This window comes from Aquila chrysaetos, chromosome 26 (genome assembly GCF_900496995.4).
Source record: "Aquila chrysaetos chrysaetos chromosome 26, bAquChr1.4, whole genome shotgun sequence".
Classification (NCBI taxonomy): Eukaryota; Metazoa; Chordata; class Aves; order Accipitriformes; family Accipitridae; genus Aquila; species Aquila chrysaetos.
Window position 1 is genome coordinate 532,209 of NC_044029.1, and position 24,600 is coordinate 556,808.

Genomic DNA, 24,600 nt, shown 5'->3' on the forward strand with positions numbered 1-24,600 from the left:
GCCATATCTATGTTTTGCCCTGCAAACGCATACCTGCAACAAAGGGCCAGCACTGAGTGCTTGGCTGCTCGCTGGAACACAACTCTTTGGCATGTGGGATCCAGCCCTCCTTGCCCGTTTTTTGAGGGGTGCCTTCCTCACTGCTCCTGGACACCGTGTGCCTAGGTAGGTACAGGCTACCACGTTTTCCTTGGTATGGTGCTTGGTATGGTATATTTCCTTGAGGGTGCTTTCAGTGAGAGGGATGCAAAGGCTGGACAATGCAGCCTGCATCATTACTGAAGCAGAGCATGGTGTGGTGTTGGGCCTGGGGTCTGATTTCCTGCAGGACAAGTGTAGCTGGCAGGGCAGCATGGGGAGGGCTTTCGTCATCACTTTTTGTCTCTGGGGGGTCACCAAGGCCTGGCTGAGCCCTTCCAAACCTCCTACCAAGCAAGACCCAGCCAGTGTCAGGGTGAGCGTTTGCAGCCCTAGAGTGACTACGTATCCTGAAGGGTGCACTTGCTGCATCCACTTGGAGGGGCTGTGCCTTGTTATCCTCTCCGGCTTGCCTTGGTTTGGGGGAGACTTCCCCTAGGGCCCCTTCGCAGTATGTGGAGAGCAGGTGGGTGCGCTCAGCTCTGCTCGGGCCACCCAGAGCTAAACCCAGGTGTGGGAGGGGACAAGGACGGATCCGTGACCACAGAGCGGATCGCACTGCAGGGGTGAGGCTGAGAGCACCGTGGGTAGCAAGGGCACAGACACCCGCGGGCAGGGAGGAATGTGCAAATGCACGTTGCTTTCTGTTCCAACTGATTTCACGTTGCTTAGCTTCCAGGGGGCTCTGAGAATAGCAATTAAAGCACCGGGCTTAATTGTGGAGTATCCAATTTGGATATTAGCCTTATCTCCACTCTCACTTCTTTCTTTTCGTTCAGATCCAATTCCGCTGCCTGCTTTCTGGCTGGGCGCCTGTTCCTTTCTTCTCCTTATTACTGTTTTATGGTTATTGTTAATGTATATTTTTTTAAAGCATTCCTTCTCTCGGTCGCTTCCGGCCGCGCGGGTGGCGGTCCCGGGGGGCCGGACCCGGGGAGGCCCGGGCGCTCCCCGCGGAGCTGCGCGGAGCTGGCCCCGGCGGCCCCGGCCCCGGCCCCCCGGCAGCAGGCACCGGTGCCGCCCGCGGCTCGGCGCCCCCGGCACGGGCTCCCCCTTCGCCCCCGCCGGGCGTCGGAGGCTGCGACCTGCCCCCTCCGGCAGCGGGGAGGGGTTGATCTCCCGTTCCCTGCATGGTCTCTCCTCTTCCTCTCCACCCGTTTTTCCCACTGCTCACTCGCACAGCCACCCCCCCAAGCCTTGATTTTGCCCCCTCCCCACCATTTTCCGCGTGTATCTTTTATTAATCATTAAGCTGCTTTATTAGTTCACCTTCCCGTGCTTTCTCCACCTCCGGGAAGCATTCTCGGAGCTTTTATATTGCAGAGGTTTTTTTTTTTTTTTAAAATGTATTTTTAGGATGATGCTGTGAACACTTCCCCCTCCCCGCCCCATATCTCCTACCCTGGCAGTATCAGAGAAGAGACTGAAGAAGTTGAGCATGTCTGAGATGGATCAGCCTTGCAGGGAGAGAGGGGGGCAGTAGCTGCTCAGAGCAGCCCGAGTGCTTGAAGCAGGATTTGCTGGTATGTATGTGGGTCTGTATTTTATGACAGCTGTAAGTGTGAATTGTTTTCTGTGCGAGATGGGAGGGGAAAGGAAAAAAATACCTGCGAGTTCATTAAATAAATGATCGCTCTAAACCCTGTCTGCATGTGCTGGAGGTGGTGGTGGGGGAGAGACCCCCAGCCATCAACCCACACCTAGGGAAAAAAAAAAAAAAGAGGCCAACCCCCAGAGAGCCAAGGGTTGTGTTCGCCGGGGGCGATGGGGGGGGGGGGGCACGTAGTGCAAACCGGCCACGTCGCAGGTGAAGCAGCCCCCCCCGTGGCAGTGCGTGTGTGCCCGGCTGCGCGCCCCGCGCTGCCCATTGAGCCGAGCGCGGCGGGCAGTGGTGCCGGCAGCACTGCAGAGGGGTGGGCACGGCCCTCGCCAGCCCTCCGGGGGCTGGGCCCGGGGGTGGGCGAAATGCTGTGCGTGCGTGGGGAGGGGGCCGCGGAGGGGGGGGGGGGAGCTCGCTTTCTCTCCGCGATTCACATCGCGCCCGCTTTCCTGTCTCGTATGCATGCCTATCCCGGGAATGGTGTAGTCAGCCCGTATCTGAATTATTTATAGACTCGTGCCAGCTGGTTTTTTTTTTTTTAATTTTTTTTTTTAATTCCGATTGTGTGCACTGTTGGGAAATGCGTTTTGCCTCCCTTTCTTCTCAATATATTAATGTCTTTGTTGGGGAGCGGTTTTTATCCCCTTCAGACCCCTCTAATACAAAATTGATGCTTATTTTTCCCTTCAGGAAGGGGACGCTTTGAGGATAATCATGCTTCACAGAAGAACGGCACCGACCTCCAGTTGCTTTAAACACAACCTCCTCCACTAGGGCTTCAGGAAAAAAAAAAAAAAAAGAATAATTATAAGAATAATCATTAAAAAGGCGAAAGGAATGCTTACACTGGAACCTGCATTTGACGATCTTCACCACTCGCACTGAGTATCCTCTGAAGTGATTCTCTCCGGCTTTTGAATTTGCACCACTTCAAGACGCAAGATTGCCACAAAGAATCCTCTATTTTTTTTACAGCCAAATAGGATTTTTTTTTTTTAAACTCATTCCCCCAGGTTTGCCCCGACCCTTATTCTTCTTATGTGGATATGCAAGCAAGAAGAGGAGACTGGACATTCCCAACATGCTCTCTCCCTTGATCTGTCCGTCTAGAGGTTCTGCTTTTACAAACCAAGGTAGGGAAATTCCTGTTTCTGTGATTTTGCTGGCAGCTCATTTTGGTACACGGGTTTGCCCAGGGAAGACCACTCATGGTAGAACAAAAGGTTTAGGGATGCTGCTCTTAGAAGCAGATACAGCAAAAAACGAGGAGGAATTGTTCACCAGACATGTTGATTCCCTCTTGGCTCGTCACATAGGACACGAAGAGAAGGCGAGGGGGATGCTTTGAGTTACATACCGCGTCGTGAATTGGGGGAAAGTCCCTTGTGATTTTTTTTTTTTTTTTTTTTTTTTTTTTGGGGTGGGCAGGTGGGGTCGGGAGAGACACGGGAGGAGGAACACGGCTTTGGGCAGGGGTGAAAATGACGATAATTCCCATCCATCCATCTGCAAATTGCCTTTCTTTCCACCGGTCCAGCGGCTCCTTGTCATGCTTTGATGTGAAAATAGAGCTCGTTAGGAATAACAGTACATAGGAAACCTGCTTGTTGCCCAGGAGGGTGGTGCATTACTTAAAACCCACGCCGGCCACTCGGTCTTGAGCGGCCTAACGCGGGGGCCGGGGCCGGGGCCCCGGGGGGGGGGCCGGGGCCGCCCCTGGCACCGCGGCAGGAGCCCGCCCAGCGCCGGGGCGAGTGCGCCTGCTTGCGTGGAGGTGAAGGGCTATTTTAAGTCCAGGCACGTCAAGAGACTTAACCTGAACCTACGAGGCGTGGTATTTGGGCAACTTCACGGGTTTTAATTTATTCCTGTCCCCCTGGTGCTGTCAGCGGGCATCGTGGCCCCTCTCTGCTGTCCCCCTCCCCTCCCGCGCCTTGTCCCCCGCCTCCCCACACAGGCAGCCCCTTCCCCAGCCCCCTTGGGAGGGATGCAAAATGGCTATCGTGCTGCTCGGCTGTAGATATGCGAGAGACACCAGTGCATCCCGACTGTAACGTGACATGTGAGTCTTTTCCATAAGATGGTGGCAAGACAAAGGGAAAGGAGCGTGGGGGGGGGGGGGGGGGGGAGGTGTGTGCAGGAGCGCCAGGCACAAGGTGTTGAACCTCTCGACGTTATTTTAAGCCTCAGCCTGTGCCCGCCGCGCCGCTTCGCCCGTCACGCGTGGGGATGCGCGCCCCCAGGCTGGGGCAGAGGCAGGGGCCCACCCCGGGGCCGACCCCCACCACACTTACCCTCACCCTCAGCCCCCCCTTCCTCTCGTCTCTACAGCAGACCAGAGGCCTGGCAGTGGGCAGGGGGAGGCAATACCGAGCGAGGGGCTCACCCCCCAGCAGGAGGAAGGAGGGGGGCCGATCCCCCAGCCCTGCTGCTGGGCGAGCTGGGGGCCGGGGCGGTGTCCCCCAGCCCTTGGGGCACCCGGAGCATCCTGCGGCGGGAGCACGCCGCTCCCACCCCCTCCCTTGCCTTGTTCCATCCAGTGGCTCTTTCCCACGTTTCTGAGGGGCTATTGTTAAAAACCAGGAGTGGTTCCCCATCGAGAGCCACCTTTCCTGCCATATTCTGGCTGTGCTTCTATAAATATCTAAGGCTTCCCAGGGTTTATCCGCGCCTGGATCCTCCCTGCCAGAGCACTCCCTCCCTCCTGCTCCCTCTGCAAGTGGGAGTAGAAAGTTTACCTGTGCAGGGAGGAGGGTGTGTGGGAGCCTTCCTCCCGTTTTCAGGAGGAATTTCTCAGGCCCTGCAGCTCACGGCTGCTGCCGGATCCACCTGGGACCCCAGCAGCGCCGGGGGTGGGGGATTGTAGCCCCCTTCCTTGGGTCTCATTTACCCATGAGAGGCCCTAAAAGCACAAGCCCCGGGGGGGATGCCTGGCAAGGGGAGAGGAGGGCAGATGCTGGCCGACCCTGGCTCAGCCCCTGCACCTCTGCCCCCTGCCCCGGGTTTTGCAGGCAGGGGGCAAAGTTGCCTTGGGTGTCTGGCAAGGGTGGCAGCCCCCAGCAGCCGGGCTGGGCTGTGTACTCCCCTGGGCAGCGGTGCCCGGCACTGCCTGCCCGGTGCCTGCCATAGCTGCCATGCCTGCCTGCAGGGCAGTGGGCCCAAACGGGTGCCGCATCCCTGCCACGGCCCTTCCCAGCCGTGACCTGGGCCAGGTTTGGGGACAGGTAGAACAGGGTGGATGGGAGTTGAAGAGGGGTCTTGCAGCTTTGGTGCTCAGCTGTGGGGGCAGGGAGCATGGGCCCACATCCTCATCCTGCCTTTACCTCCCAGTCTCTCTTGCTGCTACTTTGACCTGGGACTTTTCCTCATCTTCCCTGCCAGCTCCAGCATCGGCAGAAGGAGACGCCCTCTAATATTGCCCTCCCACCATCAAGCACAGCTACCTCGGGCCTTGCAAGCAGTGTAGGGGAAGCAGCTGGTCCCCCTGAGCTGCCCCTTGGGCAGGCAGGGAGGGCTGGGTATGCAACACCCCCAGCTCATGGGGCCCCAGTGCTGCCACACTGCCCAAGGCCTTGGGGAGCAGAGCGGGGGCACGGCACCCTGGGGTGTGGGGTGACCTGGTGTGCCCCAACCGCAGCTCTGGAGAGAGCAGCAGTGTGTGTGTGGGTGCAGGGTGCTCTGTAAGAGGGGAGGTGTGGGTATGGGTGATATTCAAGCGCTCACCCACGCTGCCCCAAAGCAGCTGTTCTTGTCGCCTCTGCATATCCTGGTTTTCTCTGGTCCCCCACCAGACCAGCTTGTCTCCAAGTCCTGGGTGAGGGTCTCAGAGGGTTGGGACAGGATGGAGCAGGTTGAGGGCGGGGTGGGGAAACAGTGTGGGGAGTGGTGAGACCCGCGTCAGCTTCCTCTTGGCTCTGCCTTTGGTACGCAGGGACCGATCTCAGCAGGGATAAGGAAAGAAGCATGGTCAAAGCTGCTAGCCACTACTCCTCTTCCCGGGGACCCTGGGCTCTGGTCCGGTGACACACACCTGCTGCACCAGCCCAGCTCAGCCTGCGCCAGTCCTGGTGCCTCTTGCGATCCCTTTGTCAGTGAGACCATAGCTGGGCAAAGGAAGGTGTCAGGAGCAGCCCCCAGCCGTCCTGATCTGGGCAGGTTCTCATCAACCTGTGTTGAATGGCTGAGTTTTATGTTGTACCTGTGCATGCAAGAGCACGAAGAGACCATGGAGAGATGGAAAATACAGAGCAGGGGCAAAAATCCCAACCCTCCATTCCCATCTGATAATTTAGGCATTGACTTGTTTTATCCCCATTTTGGATTACCAACTGCCCCTGTATAAAACCTCTGTCAACCTATGAACCAGGATCCCATCCCCAAATCCTCACCTACAGGGGGAAAAGGTGGCAACAATAAATTCTGTGTTTCATCTGCTGTTGGAGCTCAGCTGGGGCTGTTTCTTGTGCTTGGTTTGGAAGAGAGCAGGTGGACCTCGTCTTCAGTGCCAAAGCCATTCTGCGCTAGCGCGTGGAGCTGCGCTTGGATTCCCACGCCGGACTTGTGTTGCCTGGGCTGGCACCAGGAATCGGTGTCTCTGCAGTACCATGTGGGAGGTCTGGATTTGATTCCCAGTGCTGTTTTCTCATTCCCCCAAGCTGGCAGAGGATGGGGGTGCTGTACAGACAGCACTGCTTGTCTCTGCAATGGGCTTCATTCCCTGCTCCTGTCTTTTGCTCCTTAAGATGTGCAAAAGCTGCCTGTGAGATAGTCCAGGCTGAGGGCTGGTCCCTAGAGGTTTAATATTCTCAGCCTTTAGGGAGGCCACAGCTCTACTCTGCCTGTACGCATCAGCATGGCTTGGTGGGCAGTGGGGAAAGAGTTATTTTGCAGCTGGAGAATATGCAGAGGGTTTTTAAAAATTTTTTTTCTTTTCTTTGTGTAAGCTGCAATTTATCACAAATAAATGGATTAGTTAATAGGAGAGATGGACTAGATGATCTGTTTGAAAGAGATGGCTCCATGTATTGCGATTACCTAATCTACAATGGGATGCTGGTAGTATCCGCTCTGCCTGACATCGGGGCTCCAGGACTGCCTGGCTCTTGCGATTCTGTGATTAGCCTTCTTCGAGATATATTTATACTTGATAGAAAAGCAGGGAGTGATTGGGAGAAACATGGCTGATAAGTTATCTGCTATTACCCTGATCCGTCCTCCACCCACTTGTCCACAAGAATTCTTTAAACCACAGTGAATCAACTTACTCATTTTGTTGCTTCGCCGCAGTCAGACGGACTAGCTACTGCCCTGGGTGCCTCCCTGCATAAGATGAAATGGCAGTTTGAAGATTGCAGCACTGAAATATGTGGAAGGGGAACCAGAGGAAAATAAGATATTTAAAGCTAAGCATGGCCCTCCTGCTACCACTGCCTTGTCCCTTCTTCTGAGCCTTATGTTTCTGCTTCAGCTAAGTGCGTCATAACGGGAACTAAAAAGACCATTTCTCCAGCCACGGAGGGGGCTCCACCATCCCTCTGACTTACCCATCTTGCTTGTCTGTTCATCTGAAGACAGGAGAGGAGGTTCCTGGCAGGTATGGACTGGCGCTTGCTCTGGCAAAATTAGTGGCATGGTGCTAACTGCCTGGGAACCAGGAGACTGACCCAGCTGGGTTAAATGTCAAAGCTACCTTTCACGTTGGGAAAAAAATTTCCAAACGAACCCACCCTTTATAGTTCAAGAGCTGATGGCTTCCTTAAGCTGCAAACCACCAGCTCCCAGCTAGAATCCTGCATTGGTGTGTGAACTGGTATGTGTAAAAGTCGACCAAGTGCATGGTGGTGATCTGTGCAAACTAGGCAGCGTACCTCCATGCGCCTGGGGTCAACTGCAGAGAAAAAAACCTCTTTATGCACTCAGAAACAAATGCGCGGCACTAGGCAGTGTGCAAACTGTGCTGCGATCAAGTAATTTCAAACCATGGCTAATTTGGACCTCTTGAGGCAAGGCTGCTTTTTGTTTAGTGTTTTCTTAGAAGCCGAAGAGAACACTGACTCTGGGCGGGAGGAGGGACTGCCTTCTCTTTAATTTTTACACGTACACTGAATATACTTAATGTGAGGGGAATAAAAATACTGCTTTTTCTGTACTGAGGGCCACTAAAAATGGGAGAGGGAAAGGGTACGTGTTCTGAGACTCACTGTCAGCTGATACTTCCTAATACAGAGGGTATTTGCAGACTGTAAAATATGCTGAGTGGCTCTCTTCCCTTTCTAACACAAGTAATCAAAGACCGTGTTTCAGAGTCACTACTATAGATGGATTGATTAAGCATCTGGGGAAAAAGAGAAATACGAATGAGAGTGTGGTTACTGGCTCAAAGTGAAACGGATACTAAGCTGAGACCTCGGCAGCATTCTCTCCCTATCCCTCTAACCCCATCTACAAGGAAGGTTCAAAAGTGAAAAGAGTCACTGAAAGTGTCTCAGGTAAAATGTTAGGTTGCCATCTCTGAATACTGAAGATGTTTCTATATTCCCAGAGCACATACAGTGTCATTAATATTGGTGTGCATGGCCATGTTGAAACATTTATAGGGAAGAACCACTTTTAGGGGAAAAACGGGAATTTGGTCTTCATGGTCTGTTTGGTTGCTTGTCTCTGCTGATTGCTCATCCACCAAAACAGGTGTGGGGCCACCAGTTTACCTGACCTGAATAATCCATGGGACATTATTCTGTCACTCACCCATCCCTGGCATGCTAGGCATGTAGGAGCTCACGTCCAGTTAACTCTCCATGTGACAAACTCGTAAGTTACTTCTCAAGGTAGCAGTCAGCCTACACTACCTCATCTGTGTGTGGCTATCTAGTTGTGAAATGGGAACAGTTCTTGCTTACTACATTCCTAATCTGGATTTGAACCACCGATCAAGAAATGAATCACTCTAGCTACCACTGTCCTCTACTGGTCCTGCTGTCCAGCCCACGCGTGAGCTCTGTATGCAATCCTCATTTGTTCAAAATGGTGAAATAGTGTGTCTAACACCTATTTACAGATGTGGTTAAGCCCTGCTTAGATAACTGCATTCTGTTTGGGGGCTGCAATTCTAAGAGAGGGAAGGACAGGGGAGAGTGTGTGGGAGTGAACAAAGACAATGATCACAGATAGAGAAAACAAGACCCGTAAAGAAATGTTGGGAGAGCCAGGCAGGCTCAGTCTGGAGAAAAGACAACTGTGGGTGGATACCTAACTGTCTGCAAATACATAAAAGACTATTACAGAAAGAGGACAGGGGCCAATTATTCTCGTTAGTCACTAAGGGCAGATCAGGAAATAAATGAGTTTAAGATGAAGCAGAGAGAATACAGATTAAACATCAAATTAAATGTTTACTGCAATAATGGTTTAGTGACAATAGAAGATGCTGATACACGTGGTAGAATGGCTGTGACTGAAGATATTTAAAGCTGGATGTAGGTGCTGGAACTATCAGGATTTTGTATCTAATAAAGTCTGTCTCCAGTGAACTGTAGGTCATGATATCTGCATGCCTAACCAAACAACTTTGGAAGAAAGATGATGAGGTCCATCTGTTCTGTGTGCAGGAGGGAGGGACTGACTGTCCCATTGGGGAAACCCTCCTCACCTGAGTGGGCTTGGCCCTGTGCTCCAAATCTCATATGGTACCTGTAGGAGTCAACATGATGGTGTTGACTGGTAGCACAGCTTAGGCATATCAGGAGTTCCCCAAAGATGTCTGGTTTTCAAAACCTCTGGTACATTGTGACAGTGCATACTGTCCTGGTGGACGGCTAAAGCTTCAGTATAGAAATCTGTGCAGAAGAGACTTACAAACCTGTCCCATGTGAACGATGCTTTAGCATTCACAGGCGCAGTTCTTGAATCCTGGGATAAGTTGGGCTGTTCTAGATTGAGACCACATCCCTTTCAGTAAGAAGCTTCACCTGTCTGTATCCATTGCTTTCAAGGTTTTACACTATCACAGCATCTGAACAGCTAGTGTGCCAAAACCTGATACTGCAAGGGGAGGTGACGTATATCATCACATACTGAACGATGTGAAAATACACACCATGCTAGTTCACAATAACATTCTTTTGTCTTGCAAGATGAGGTACAGTTTAAAGGTGCCTTCTAAACAGAAGGAGTTCTAAACAAAATTCACCTTTGCTGCTTCCAGAACATAAAAGGTGATTTGGGGAGCCACGAGCATCGTGGTTTCTGAGAATCATCACTTCACTAGCCAGCCTTCACCGTTGCACCTCTCTGTGTTTTGAGTTAGAGGAGCTTCCTGTGCACGGTTGGGGTTTGAATGGGTGGCTCTGTTAATGGGTTCAGAGAGGGGTCTCCCTGCTTTGAGTCAGTCCAGGTTCTCCTGCCGGTAGCTGAGAGGGCTGAAAGTGCCATTTTGAGACTGTCAGTTTGGCCAGCATTGGGAAGGTGCTGTGTGGTCTAAAGCGTATGCCAGTTTATATCCTCCTGCACGTCAGCAGAAGTGGGGACAGTGGTACAACCTTGCTGGTGGATTACACTTTTTTAGCAGAGCAACAGGAGTGTAATCCTGACCTCTGGTGTTTTTTGTAAGAATCAGGAGTTTTCTATACAGGTGTCCAGGACAAACTCAAATGGAGGAAATTACATTGATAAGCTCTCTTTTTTATTATACTTGGATTTAACATTTTTATTTCACCTCCTAATCTCTTGGTTAGAGTTGCCATGCACTGTTGAGGAGCTAATATGCACAACTCTTATCATGTGGATGTAGTTTCTTGCATGTATGACCTCTGAAGACTTTGGAGGATTTTGCAAAAGGCAACAAATGTAAAACTTATTAAGCTCACTATTTCAAAACAGACTAGAAGGTGAGAAGGTTATTAGGAGCCAGCTGAGACAGATAAGATTTGGTGTCATGAACCCACTGATAATTTACTAGCACAAATGCCATGTCCTACATCACAGCTGATTGCCTAATGAACAGCAAATTGTTTTCAGTTGATAGGCATAATAGCCTAATGATAGCTGAAGATAACAGTGGCTGTGCATTGCCTCCAGCTGTGGGCCATGAACAGGACACAGGGGGATATGGGTAGGTGAGAGCTTATAGTCTGCCATAACAAGGGACTGTGGTTTCCCTCTATCATATGGGACTTCTGCGCATCCTCTGCTGGGAATGAGGTCCTGGAGATACATAGTCAATGTTTGGAACGTGAAAGGTGAAGGCCCTAAATGAATACTGCCTGGAAATGGATTGCAGAAGATCTGCTAGGAGACTAAAGCTGGCTCTGATTCTAAGGGTAACCCTAAATCTTCACAGCATCTGGGGGCAGGTGGTTTTGAAGCCTGTGCAGTGAGAAGAATGGCTCTGCTGCTGCATGGAAAGGTATAGGGATGCTGCCAGCTGCTCTAGGAGGAGGATGGAGAAAGGGTTGCTGCTGTGAATCTCTTTGTGCCAGGTAAAGTGGGATGTTAGTTAATTGCACGTCACTGGATTTCTCGGGGATTTCTGTCACAGGACTCTGCTGAGAAATGTGTGTGAAGTGCATTGTGGCAGAGGACGTGCACAAAAATACACTGGCTCGCGGCTACTTGCACGTAGGCATACGCTTGTGTGGAAAGTACACGGGAGGGATCTGCATATCCTTGCACTTGTCTCTCTTCTCTGCTATAATTCTCTGTTATCGTTGGCTGCTTTAGTCAGTGGCCTAAGCGTCTCAGGGGAGATTCCCTCGTGTCAGACGTGTTTCAGCAGAGGCAAGCTGAAACATCAGAGGCTGACAATCCCCAAGGGAGAGTCTAATGAAAGCGACAGGATGACATAATCTATTCTCACAGTCTCTTCTCTTCAGCTCTCCATGTTTTTGATGCAACTTGAAATTACCCTCTAATTTATTACCAAAAAGGTGAATATTATCTATAATTAAAACTGCAAAGATAGTGTCCTGAAACGTTGAAAGTCAAAGTACAAAAGCAGCTTGGATGTGGTTTGAGGTACCATGTATTTGAGTATTCTGGGAGGAAGCTTTTAAGACTCCATCTGGAAGTAACAAAGTGGTAAATGCCACAAAAGCATAAATGGAATCTCAGAAAAGACATTGCAGTCGTTTCATTACATGATGGGGGGCCTGTACTCTTAAACAGGAGGAGATAAAAACTAAGTAGCTTAGAAAAATAGGATAGCTGTGGGATGACTGCCTTGAAAGATATAGTGACTTACAGAAAGCTCTCTTTGAATCCCTGGTTTGAAAGTTTGCAAACTTTCAAACCAGGGATTTGGAGAGCGCTGCAAAGATCATGCTTTATCCACTTTTAATTTACACCATTTCAATGGGGAGTAAAGGGGCTAAAAGGCCCTCCGAACTTCAGGGCTCAGAGAACTTTGCAGGAGCTGAGTGCCTGTGCCTCATCGCTCTCTGAAGCAGAAGCTGGGTGCCCACAGCAGGTATCTTACATGAGTGACCCTTTCTGTGCAATTTTTTTTTTTACTGTAGGGAGTAATAACTTTCAGAAACCAGGAGATACACAATAGGAGATGAATGTTGGTTAATGATGCGCCTCGCCTTAACACTCTTTACTTTTTTTGTTAGGACATTGAGGTGAAATCACGTTCCTTGTTCACAGCTTTTTGGAGAGATCCGTAACTTCAGCTTTTGACGTTAGAGATGGTGATTAAGGTTTTTGACAGGAGAGGTTTGTAACAGAGTGAACATGGCAGGAAATGGGTTTACTGCCCCACAAAAAAAATACTAATTTCATAGATTTTGCTAGTTCTGCACAGAAATTAATTAGAGCATTTGATGTGTTTTCATGAAAAAGCAGAGAAAAGCCCAGAATAGCTAGCAGCCTAGTAAGCAGAAAAGTAACTGGGATTTGGGTGACGCATTCCTATTCTGCATACTTTGGAGTGAGGACTTGTCCCCGAGGCTGTCCTAGCCAACATGAGGGCCCAGACTACTGGGTCCTCTGCAGTAATGCTTTCTCAGTTGGAGCTTTTCCAGTTGGAGCTGTTCTACTTTATATAAATGCCTATTCATTGTGCTGGAGAGGGAGTGCTCTAACGACTGGGCTGTGAAGGTAGTTTGTTTCTTTGGCCCAAGATAAAGTAATTACTTAGATAAAGGGAAATGACTTCAGCATGAAAGAAATGGAGAAGCAGGCTCCATAGCCCAGAGGCTGTGGAGTCCTCTGAGATACGGGAGACACAGGAGCTAATTCTCCCTCCAAATTAGGCAGTGCAGGTTTGTTCTTGTTCTGCTTTGGATGCATTTGTATTTCCCAGTGACAACAAAACGTTTCATTTAGCATCCAGCTCCAGTGCTGACTCCAGGTGGGAGAAAATGTGACAGGAGGAGGTGAATTCCCATGGAACAAAGACCTGATCCTCAAGCAAATGCTTTTCAACAAAGGATGAGGGATGAGAACTACAGAGACTCTGTGACAGAAAACCAGAGTTATTGCTTCAATGAAAATTTTTATAATTTCCTATAATGTGCAGGTAGCTCTTTAAAGTTGTCTCCAGATCTTTAAAATCACTTGGGATTTTCATTCCTGCAGTTCGTGTCCCTTGGTATATCTCCCCTTGTTGTTCATTATACATTTGCTTTTATAAGCTTGGTGAGATGTTTGACTTCTACATGGAAAGGGGAGTTTTTCCAGAAGCTAACACTAGCTGCAGGAGACTTGTTTCCAGAGGATCTTCACGGGGTCAGTGGAGAAAGACAGGGTCCTTCAAAGGGCATTGTAGAGCGGGAGCCCAATTGATATGCTCCAGCTTACCTTCTGGAGAAGCTAATCCCTATTGACTACGAAGGCAGCCTGCATAAGTGAACTTCCTGAAGGCTTTTAAGTCTATCTCTTGCTCTGTATGTACAGGGTTGGGGGCTGGAAAAGGCAGGAATTGTATTAAATTATCCCTCTTTCACCACACAGTTTGGAAAACAGTCATGATCCAGGAGGAATCCAGTGTTTCCTAATCCCTAGTCCTCTGTCTTGTGTTTTTCCACTGTAAGAAAACTGGCTACCTGACAGTCCCTCTCCTTTTTGAACGTGAAGGCCTGGAGATCCCTCAGTCTGGGTCTGATGTAAATGGTTCCCAAACGTGATTTGAATTTGTAAGAAAAAGCAATGTCTGTATAGCTCAGGCTAGCCATGATCTCTGGACTTCTCAGACCTTAATTTCGAGCCAGAGTGGTAAGTTGGCACGTGAGGTCCCTTGACGTGACCAGGTATCATAGAGCAGGTCCTTGACACCCCACAGAGAACTATCTCTCAGGACGCTGCAGGAAGGCTAAGGAGAGATGGCCAGGGCTTGCTTATTCTATAACCACTGTGTCCCAGGATGGAGCTGGTGTAAGAATGACATTTAATTATACACCTTCATACATCTTTGCCTGCATGCATTTAGAAGCATTGCCCATCTCCACCAAGGCAGATGTTTCGTAAGAAAATCTTGCTTCCATGATGAAGCATAAAAATCAAACAAAACAAAATTAGAGAGAAGGTTTGCCCTGGCAGTATAACTGTGTCCTTTGAAATGCACAGGGTAATACAGAAATCTGTGTATCTTCTCTGACATGACAGTCTTCTGTGATACTGTACTTCAGCAACTGTGGCAGGACAAATTGCGATGTGTACCTACACAAGGGTTCAGTTGCAGCCCAGAGGCCGGATCCGCTGTCCCTTTGAAGTCGGGCAGAATCTTGGCATTGGCTGTGGTAAGGATTGGCTTGACTTTGGATGTGTGCTTTGTGGTACAAGACGCAAGGGCTTGCAATATTTCTTTGAATCAGCTTAATTTCAAGGTATTATTGTTTATAAACTTGTTCGCTTTTGTCATCTGAGGAACTTCTTAAAGAGCTATTGAGGTACTGTCTAGGTTGCTGTTTTGATGCCTGCAGTGAATGCTGCATAAATCCTTGATGTTAGCTGCATACAATGGGTGTTATTTTTTTGTCTTTGTATTTGAATATTTTGTGGTTTTGAAGCATTAAATGACGTGATTTTAAGGATACCAACAGATTCATCAATATTTCTTTTGCTGTTTAAGTTTTCAGGTGTTTTCTTGATAGCCTAATGTATTGCTTTTCCTGCAGTATAAAACAGCAATAAGTATAGAATCTGGTTGACATTCAGTTTTGGGATCAGATTAAGTTGTGTCGAGTTTCCTCCCCCAAATCCTCACGGACTGTGCCTGGAGGAGAAAAATCAATGACTCTCTGGTAAGAACTGCTTGAAATGGCTGTATTTGGCATAGCTGAAATTTCCATTTGAACAGAATTTGATATTTTTAAAGCAACTTAATGGTGTTTTCTCATAATCTGAATGACTTTGAAAGAGTAATGTAAAATGATGGTTTAAAAGTTGCAGGACAAAACTTGATGGAAAATCATAGAACTTGATTTTACTGTTGGAGATCCAGAGGGAGAGAAAAAAGAGAGAGTGTTAAAGACCTAAATTCCCTTTAAAACTCCTACTTTCCTTTATTATAGGATGTCTAAATATTTAGTGAACTTAAAAGAGATGGTAGAAAGACAGTGTTTGGTCCAATGCTCCTCCTGGATATGACAAATCTACGTGTTCTTTAGGTGAAGCCTGGGGGTTTAGAGAAGATTGTATGCAAAAGACTCAACTTGAACCTTGGCTTTACTGAAATGCCACGTTTATTACACCAGCTAAAGAAATACAGAACTCTGATAAAAGCATCCAGAGATAGTCCATTCAATGAAAAGATCAGCATAGCAATGTAAAGGGAAGGCAAATTTCACTTGGAAGCAGCAGGTTAAGCTGTGCCTCTTAATATGACTGGAAATGAAACATTATACATTCATACCAGTAAATAGAAGAACATACTGGGGAACAGCCATACAACTTTGAGCAGTGCTTGCAGTGCACTGAATGGATGGCATTCCTTGGTGCAAAACTGGAGGGCTTGGAGAAGGTGTAATTGAGAATTGCCTCATTGCTTGCTAGAGCAAGATGGTAAGAGCCACACTAAGGTTTTTCTTGGCCATAGTCAGCTCCCAGTTGGCTGAAGCCAAGCTGACCTTCTCCATCCTGGCTGAGCTGGTCTAGTATATGCTGATCAGCATTTGGCAGAAAGTGCCCATCCTTGGCCTGTGCCAGCAGATATGGTCAGGTGGTTTGGCTGGAGCTCCTCTCCTCTAGATGTATGCATAGGTCTGGTCTTTCTTTCCAGGCTAAAAGCATCCCAAGATCTTGTAGACTAGTCTTCTGCAAGGAGAACCCATGGGCTTCAAGTAAGTGTGAAGCGTAGATGGGGCAGAGATGCATGTGTGCATCTGCGCTGTCTCGCATTTTCTGAACATCCAAAGGATGGGTACTCTTCAGTTTGTACTTTCCTTCAGCCTCCTTTGTTTTCCCTCTGCTGAAACTGATCCTGTTAGTTGCAGCGAGGATCTTTGTGGTGGTGCTAGTGACTGTCATAAATCCAGCCAATTCACACACATTGTGGCTTTTCAAGTGACTTGAGTTGTTCTAAGCCTCTTCCCTCACTTCTTTCTGTTGGCACATGAGACTGGGAAGTTAAGCAGAAGACCTTCTCTTGCTGCTGGTGAGGAGGAAGTGGCCTGAAATGGGTCATGAGAACAGGTGGTGGCAGGAGGGCAGATTTATACAGCTTGTTGGACTTTCACTGGCAGTACATTGCATTCTGGTCCTGGGAAAGCCTGGACCGTGAGGGATTGAGAGCGCTGACTCATAAATTTACCTGCACTAGCAGTACATATGCATGGGAGAGGGTGGGAAGGAGTAGCCAGTGCTTTATTTTCCTCTGTTTTCTGGGGAGAGGGAAACTGGTGCTACAGCCTGCTCAGTGCAGGTAGATGTGTCCCCCTTCATCTGGGGCCCAGAGCAGAGGGGGAGCAGGCACAGCCAGAGGCACAGTGGCAAGGACCCCCGACCCACTTCATTTAGACACTGCTGAGCCACAGCTGCCTTGTGGCTTAGTGGAAGCAGGACTGTGCTGAGCAGCATCTCCCCCACAGAGCTGAACAACTGCAAAGGTCATGCATCGACGCTGCCCAGGGCTAGCTCTCCATCTACCCCTGACCTGCGGCACCCCACCTTCTCCTTGCTCCTCCACCCTCTTTCCCGCTCTTCCAGGCTGGACAAGCCCATCTGGACTTCATGCCATCACCTCCAGCTCAGGGTCAGGGCAGCCCTGCAGGCAATGGATATGGCTGGGGGGCAAAGCCACCCTGTCTCATGCCTTTGAACTAGTTTGGGAGCTGTTGGAGGCTCTGGTGTCTGTAGGGCAGCTGAGGGGGGGGGGGGCTGGGAAAGAGTTTTGGAGGAGACTTCAGAGGGACAAGGTTTGGAGAAGGGGGAAGGGTTTTTTCTTCTGCATCCTAAAAAAATCTTCTTTGCACTCAGGTCCTTCTTCTGTGACTGCCAGTGATTGGGCAGCATCTGGGGTGCTTTGCACCAATATGATGTCTCACAGAAAGGCTTTGAAGAAGCCTCCCTTCCCACCCACCCCCAGCCCCCTTCTTTGGGATGAAAGAGGAGGGGAGCCTTTGACACCACTGTTCAGGGGAAGCTGATGTATGGGCTATTAGGAAGGTGCCATGCCCACTTTGAGGGTGTGTACGGAGAAAGGCAGCGTACAGAAATATTCCCCAGCAGTGGTACATTTGGGTGACGCTTAATCAGCACCTGCCCAGTGCTCCCAGTTGTTCTCACAGGGCCTTGCACAGGTTTCCAGGGGCCACTGCTTTTTCTGAGAGCAGCAGGGACTGATGCAAAGCTGTCACACAGTGGCACAATGTTGGTATGCCACCAAAGCTGAACTGCAGCGTTTGAAAACCCTTTGGCAGTTTTCAGTGAGGGACTGATGCTGGGGACAGGCATGTGAAAAATCCATATTGTCTTGTGAATTTAGGGATGTGCCTTGACCTTAACTCTGATGACAAACCCCATGCCTTTTGCTTTGTGAGAGTATTTCCATTGGAAATCAAAGAGATTTGAGATATATAGCTGGCTAAGCAGTCATACCTCAGAATAGGATTTGGGGATTAGCAGAGTGGATAATAAATTGAATAGTAGGAGTTAAAATCAGACTGCACTCGGAAAAAATGCAGAGATGAGAGGTACACCCCTGGAAAGCACTAATGCCAGAAATAACACTGGGGTTACACCGGTTAGCAAATGAGATACGGACTCGCAATACAAGGCGGCAGCAAAGAGGCTGATGTGATTTCTGGATTGCATAAACAGAACTATTGCATCTCGGAGCAAGGAAATGTTTTCTACATGTTTCTAGTCAAGTTTTCTTCATGTGCCTGGTCTGAGTGTACCTAGGCTATTGAGCTCATTTCTCGAGAAGTTGGTGCCCCAAAGATGGCAGCAAATTAGAACAAATTCAGTGGAGCAACAAAAATGATTAAGGTGCTGGAGGGATTGATCTAAGAGGGAAGATTAAAGTAACTAATTACATTTAGCTTGGCCAAATGACAATTAAGAGAGATATGTGATGACTGCCTTAAAGTGTGTGCTCAAGAATGTAAACACCGAGGAGAAAGAAAGAGAATGAGGGATTGTTTAGTGCTGTTGGAGCAGCTGTTGGTTAGATGCCCAGTCTGCACTGCTAGGGGAGTTGTGTAGGAGCCTAACCAGAACCGAAGGAGAAGTAGCTGTAACCAAACAATAGCAGCAAACTGAACAAATGGAAGCACTGAATAGACAGCACAGCTCCCTCTGTGAAGGGTGGCAGAGGCTAAAGTACCATTCCCATGGTGGGGGGTGTGTGTGTGCCTGATGGCAGTCTCTGAACGAAAGTAGCTCTGGGACCTTTGCTACAAGGAGTGTCCAAAATTCTCCAGCAGAGGAGTGAAAAAATGTGGTGTTCCTGCAGGAGTCCTCCCCCACTGATTTGCAGGACCGTAGATCTTTTCTCCCCCTGTCCTTTTGGCTGTGATTGTGTGGTGTTGCATCCATGCTGGGGTGTAGTGTTTTTAAAAAGACAGTTTGCAGGCTGGAGGGGAAGCAAGCAAGGGGATGGGGTAGACAACAGTAGACACTAAGTCCTATAAGAAATGCTAAGAGAGCCAGGCATGTTCAGTCTAGAGGAAAGATAACTGTGGGTGGAAACCTAACTGTCTGCAAATCTGTAAAGGACTGTTATAACGAGAGAACAGGGGCCAATTATTCTCTTTAGTCACTAAGGGCAGATCTGGAAGAAAGTGGGCCCTTAGTTGAAGCTGGGAAAAGCGGGATCCATATGAAGGAAAGCTTAAGTGTCGGGTGACAAGGAGGCTAGGAGGGGGTGGCGGAATTGCCATGAGTATAGATAGCCAGGGATGACATTAGACACTCACTTATCAGGGGGCAACACAGGCATCAGGAAACTGATCAAGTTTTAGCAAGATTTCATAGCTTTTAAAAGCCTGTTGAGCTTCTAAATGAGCCAGTGCTGTGGTGCTTTTTTCCTTGCGGGTTATTTGTTCAGGACCTGTTTGTTAATGTTTCTGTTTAATTTTATTTTCTTCTTTGATTATGGATCTGCTTGAATGCTGCCTTTTGCAATGGAGGGATGCGAATGAAATGCACACTTATAAAAAATGCGACGAGGAACTAGTTCCAGCAGAGTGTGGATTAGCTGTTTTTTTTGCCCCTTCAGTGTGAATATCTTTTGAGGTATGAAATCGCTGATTAGCTTTAAAAAAAAGAGTCTCTGTGCAGTACTATATCTCCTTGTTTTGACAGGCACAGGAAAATATCATGAAGCAAGAGCTCTTATCACAGTGTTTCTCATCCTGCTGTACTTAAGAAATTCTGAACACTTTTTCATATAAAGTCCATTTTCAGATGCTAGGAGGATATTCCATACCTGGAAATGTTAATTTCCTGATCCGCTTTTAAGGCTGAACGTGTTTCCAAGTGAAATGAAGAGGTGAGGATAAGAAACAGAGCCATGAGCCAGTGCAGTATCTCAGCTGGTGGCTCCAGTCTCTCTGGGTGAATGGCTCTGTTGAGCCCGATGTGAAGAGCATCCTAAATTTGTTCTTTTGTGATACCTGTTCTGAGGGCCATTTGTAAAATAAATGCTTCAGCTTAGTTCCCTGTATGACAGTGACTGTGTCCCAGTCACACAGCTAGTTCCTGGGCAGTCTTAAGAGGGAGTTCAAAGAGTGACAGGAGCCCAGGATTAGAGAAAGAGGTTCTTGCTGTAAACTCAGAAGAGCACCTTTTAAGGCAAAGGGTGAAGCACTGCATGCAAGTGAGGCTGTGCTGTGCTGGGCTACAGGGAAGACTCATCTTGTGGTAAAGATGGGAGGCAGATCAGCAGGTTCCCATATCTGAATTTTCCATGCATTGGCTCTTATTCAGTTAATCAACAGTTGTGGTCAAAGTCGTTTCCCTCCCCTGCCCCAGCAGTTTGTTCCTGCAGCAGTTCAGTGGTCTGGCAAACACACCTTCATTGCTGGTTGAGGATATCGTGTCAGGCTGTCAACTGGAGTGGCTGAAATGCAGGCACACATCCCCTTCTGCCTTGCCAGCTGCAGGCAGTACCTTCTCAGGAGCATGGCAAGCTGGGGTTGGACAAGCCTTAAACAGCAGCAGGGTTTGTCAGAGCCCATGAGCAAATCACTCGCTATACCTGTTCATCTGTGAGCTGGTATGATGGACATGCACACCATACAGCTGTATTCAAAAGTCACACTTTCTTTTGTGTTTGTGAGGTGCCCTGAGACTTTTCAGCTGATGATGCCATAGAAGAATACTTACTCTTTACTTGGTCTTGACTTTCAGAGCTCTAACCTTGGCATTCTTCAGTGGTTTGGCACTTACTGAAAGAAATAAAGCAAAAGCATCGTACAGAGCAGAAAAGCACTTCACAAAGCATATTCTGATGAAGTCAGCTCCTTGAACAGCTGTGACAGGGACAGGGAAGCAGCCAGAAATACAGAATGGGGAATATGATGGGAGATTTATGCTGGTGAATACCAGTTTATGATGAGTCCTGCAAAATCTATGCCTAGAGAAGATCTCCGTGCTCAGTGCTGTGTTACCTGCGAAGCCCTCATCCCAGACTTCCAAGGCTCCACAGCCAGTGTGAGATTTGCAGATGTGCTGTGTGAGATGGGGTTTTGGATACAGTAAAATCCCATCTCCTCTGTGAAACAAGTATGGGGCATGTTGCTTTTCCCTATGTTTGTCATGACTTTCCACTTCTTATGTATGTATTTATCTATTTATTCATTTTTGGAAGGCAGCCACTGGGCTTATGCAGTTTGTGACTTGTCAGTGCCAGTGCAGTGAGTCAACCACATGCCCTGGACCTGTAGAGTCCTTAGGCAGAAATGCACTCCTGTTGCTGGTGTATTGTATGATGGTGAGGAACTTGGTCTGGAGCTCTCTACAGCAGGGCAGAATATTTCTACCTTTTAAGTTAGCTTTGGAAAATGTAAAACGTTATATTATATATAAATAAATAAATAACCCCCCTAAACACTTTCATTCTAGAAATGAGTTTGTTTGGACAATACAAAATGATTAAGAAGAAAGTCTGTTTCTTTCCCCAGAGTATCTCTTGAGTGGCTGGGTTTGCCTCTGAGTCAGAATGGAGTTGTAGTGTGAAACTGCAAAAGCTTTGCCCAAACATAATCCTTCTGCTTTGCAAAGCTCCAAGAAGTGGCTGTTTGGGTGCACAGACTCAGCTCAGATGCCAGCTGCGGGACACCAGAGCTGACATGGACAGCAGCCGCTCTGAAGGTTGTGTGGGTAGAGTCAGTAAAGTGGGAGCCTGCACTGGAGGTGAATGTACGCATGTATATGCTACTGCTAGCAGCTGGCTGTCCTGCTGTCCCCTCACTATGCTGCAGTACTGACTAATGAGGTTTCCTACCCCAAAGGGCTGCATACCTGCATGTACCCCACCAGCCCTGCTGCGCTCTGGTGTGCTGGCATTAGGAGACGCATATGTAGGACGTTCTGACCTGCTTCATGCTCGACGGGCGGTAGAAGCTGATTGCTGGAGGCAGCCTTTGGTCTGCTCGCAGATTGGCTTTAGGGATTACATGCAGGGAAGTGTGGGCTGTTAGAGCTGCCGCCCCAATGCACCACTATAAGCGGTACACTAAAGTCTGTGTGACTTTATAGTGCTTGAGAGGCATGAACTGCATCGCATGAGATCTTTGCAGCAGTGTGTTGTAATTTCTGAAGAACACGCTCAGCATATCCACCTTCCACTTGTCTGTAGCTTGCAGTGGGAGCCAAGATACATAAGCTGTGTCTTTCCTGTAGCCTGTTTCTGCTGTTGTTGTTATCTATTGACAACTTTTTTTCCTGTGCAATGCTGCAGGTTGGAAAGGCTGATGGCACCCAAGGTGAATCACTACATGTTGATGTATTTACTTTACCTGTTGCTCTGTAGAAGCCTGAGATCCAGACACTGAGGTTTTAACGGCTCCCTGCCAATCAGATTAAATATTTAGCAGCAATAGGTTCTGGGCATCACATTCCTGACAGTGTATTTCATGCATCATTTGCTGTAAATGTTGGGAGATTTTTAGCTACTGCTTGCAAAGTAACTCCCTCTCTGCGCTCTCTCGCATCCTTATCTCCTCTTTTCACCATTCCCCTCACTTTCCACTTTCATTCTTGTCCTCACTTTCCACTTTCATTCTTGTCCTCACTTTCTCTGCCCTGCTGTTTCCTTCCCCTTAGCTTTTCCCCTCTTTCTCTGATCGTTGTTCACTGGTGTATGGTTGTGTACATTGCACCTGGAATGGATGTCAGCCTGTGATGGAGGAGTGGAGTCACTGACTGCATCTAACTGACCATTCCCACCTCCTCAGAAAAGCACACGTGACTAGAGGAGGGTGCAGGCTGATGGCCTCTTTGGGGAGTGGGTACCCCTTGACTCAGGGAAGCACCCTGAGGACAAGGAAAGGGAAAGCATCTCTATCATCCCTTTCTCCATGATGCAGCTCATCTATCTGCAAGCGCTATCTGCTTTGCTCTTGGCGCTTGTGCCCGCTGTTCTGCAACTGTGCCTATGGGGCAGCCTTTTTCCTTTTAGTCCCTTTTTGGCTGAAACCTTTGTAGGAGAAGAGTGTATGCGCTCAGTCATCCAACTGGAAGCATGGTCACATCTATCCTCCTGGGGTCCCCTTGTCCCACCGATTGTAGGCTTGCAGTAGATTGCTGTGTCAGCTGTGCCCACTCAACTGGCTGACACCCCCTGTGCTGGGATGAGGCCCATCAAAAACAAACAAAAGTCCAGTGAAGGTTGGGGAAAAAAAAAGAAGTGGGGCGGGGCTATCTCTAGGCAAGGTTTCAATATGGGGTGGTATTTTCTGTACTGGCAGAAGATTGTCTCCTGGGACACAGCAAACAGTGCAGAAGGGGCAAGGACCTTCCTCCACTTCCTTCAGTGTGCTGGACAACAGCAGGTTTCACTTGTACAAAGTACAGTTGTCTGGTGGTGCTCTGACTTTTCAGGCATGATGTCTAAGGAGATGGCCTTTTAGAGGGGCTGTGTGGATGAGCACCGGCGCTAGTGGTGGTTGTGGGCTGATACTGGTTTGGGGAGGGTAAAGTCTGCTGGGCTAGTGAGCTCTGTAGGTAGGCTGGTGTACCGCATGTTTTATGCTGCAGAGCCTTCTCTAGAGCTTGCTCTTCTCCTTTCACCCATTGCTTGCAGTGTTTTGATACTGTTCATTATGAGCTGTGGTCAGGTGGTTTGGCTCTTAATTACCTTGCTTCCTGGACTGTTTGATGTGTGCATCTTTTCCTCTGGTCTTGCTCCAAACATGCTGCCTGCCTGAACGTGTTGCAGTCCCAGAGGAAGCCCGTGGTTCTTACTGCCTCCACGTTCGCCCTGTGTGATTGCTGCTCCGCATCCCTGTCATCTCGCATCTGGTACTCAGCCCCAACTGCTGCAGCGGTTCTTTGCTACCAGTCCAGGAGATGATGATTAGCGCCAGGGCCAGGTTTTTGAAGTAGGTTTCTCTCCCTGCTGTGACAAGTCCAAATCCATCTGGTGAAGCATCAACCTCTTCATTTCACATTTCTGTTGGCATGGGACATATCCTCTGTTCACACCACTGCTGCTGTTGCACAAGTGTGGGTTTGAGGGCGTGAGGGAGATGTGACTGTCTCCTTGTGGCCGCTGCCAAAGGGATGATTGGGAAGGTGCATTGCTTTGAAAGCTGGGATGTGTATGCTTATGTATGAGATTATTTTTGTTTGAGAGAAGTGGGGGGCCTTTAGGTAGAGGGAAGAGGAGAGTGGGTGAGGTCACAGTGGCTAGAGAAGATAGCTCTTTTTTTTCTGTGCTGCAATAGGTACTGAAGCCTTTTTGGCTGGGAGTCTGCTGGGATGGGGTATGGCAGGCCAGATGGTTTGAAGCAGGTACTGGGACATTTGGGAAGCTGCTTCAGCAGACATAAGGAGTGAAAGACACCTGTAAATTCTGTAAAGCATAATAACTAAGATGGGCAAACCAGCCTGATAAATTTTTTGTTTTATTTCTCCCCCCCCCCCCCCGAATTGCTCTGGGCTCCTCCAGTCCATTCCCTTGCATCTGGTAGCTTATTTCCCTACAGGTGTCATCTTGGCAGTAACTCAAGCCTGAGCACCTCTCTTGGGGAATTTGTGCACTGCCTGAGTGTTTCCTCTTTCCCTAATGTCAGGGCACCTGATATTTTGTGTTTGAGGGGGGTTTCTATGTATGTATACTTTTAGGCAATTGCTTTTTATAAATAAATAAAAATTTTAGCAGTGGGGGAAGCTGTAAGTCAGATGGATCTGGAGAGGACAGTCCCTTAGCTGTGTGCCAGGCCAGCCTGGGTAAAGGAATCAGGCAGAGGGGCTGCACA

General features: G+C 48.6%; 1 protein-coding gene across 4 annotated transcripts in view; it reads left to right on the forward strand.

Moving 5' to 3' along the window:
* Positions 1 to 1,533: 1,533 nt before the first annotated feature.
* GRIN2B (glutamate ionotropic receptor NMDA type subunit 2B) overlaps positions 1,534 to 24,600 on the forward strand; it is a 207,213-nt gene continuing 184,146 nt past the window's right edge. The window contains exons 1-2 of one of the 4 annotated variants that reach the window (XM_030002910.2): positions 1,534 to 1,661; positions 2,429 to 2,871. The gene's annotated coding sequence lies outside the window, so the exon portion shown is untranslated. Of the gene's footprint in view, positions 1,662 to 2,013; positions 2,095 to 2,149; positions 2,872 to 3,411; positions 3,801 to 24,600 lie in introns of those variants that run through there. The other 3 variants (XM_030002912.2, XM_030002911.2, XM_030002913.2) reach the window with 3 other exon arrangements.